Raw genomic sequence first — 1,214 nt, 5'->3', positions numbered from 1 at the left:
TAAACTAACAATCATAAATGAAAAATACGCTGGCAAACAATAACTTATAGTGAGAGTACTTACTGTGGCCATGCTTATAATGACATACCCATCAAATGAATATAGATGTAACCTTGAATCATACCCTATAACAAAATACATAAGATACTTTGGAATCTCACAATATTTAATCTTACTACATATTCCATTCCTTAGACTACAGTAATGTAAAACCTATGCAGGCACCTCCTGCAGTGTGATAAAAGTACTCATCAAGGACCTACAATAAAACATTAAGTTCCATTTAATAATGAAATAAATTTAGTTACAACAATCGAAATCCAGAACTGCCTTTAATTATTATTGCACATTACAATATCAAGCAATGAAAATATTGCTGAATCATCAAATCCTTTCCAGCTGTCATTACCTGTAAAGCATAGTAACATAAACACATCAAATGCAAGCAATGTAAACACACAGGCTAATAATAAACAATAGTACAAACAGTAATGGTGAACAAACTTTATTACCAATCACATGGAACTTTTGTATTCCTTGTAACTCCATTATAGTACATATGTACTTACAACAATATTTTTTTGTTAATGTGAACATGCACATATTTACAACAATCATCAACAAAAGATGCGCAACATCAGCTGGCAAGCATTTAATATGCGTACAGCATTGATGGCAGCATCATTCAAATGCGCAACATCAGCCGGCAGGCATTAACTTAATAATGCGCACAGCATTGATGGCAGCATTATGCACAACATCAGCTGGCAAGCTTTTACATATATGTAATGCGCACAGCATTGATGGCAGCATTGACATGTATGATGATCATTAATATATGTACCAAATCACTGTTTGAATGATACTACATGTATAATGAGAACTTTAATTGTTACTCTAAATTTTTCTTGTCCTTCAAAATTTGTCACCAGCGCCCTTGATCCATAAGCACCTGATATTTGTTATAAACATGTAGTACAAGCCACAAACAAGATCGGGAATTGATAACGACAGCTTCCTCCCTTCCTAACCCTCTGTCCTACATAAATGATAGTCACACAAAATTGAATCAATGCTAAACTCTAATGAACAGTAAACGTCTTTCACACCCTCTCCCTGTCCATTATAGCAACAAGTACTCAATATTCACTGTTATACATTGATTAATCTCACATCCTGAATGCAGTTTGATCACTTTATACTCAGCAATAATG

Source organism: Amphimedon queenslandica, unplaced genomic scaffold, assembly GCF_000090795.2.
Source record: "Amphimedon queenslandica unplaced genomic scaffold, v1.1 AMPQUscaffold_11051, whole genome shotgun sequence".
Lineage (NCBI taxonomy): Eukaryota > Metazoa > Porifera > Demospongiae > Haplosclerida > Niphatidae > Amphimedon > Amphimedon queenslandica.
The sequence above is the reverse complement of the archived record's forward strand: the minus strand, read 5'-3'. Positions refer to the sequence as shown.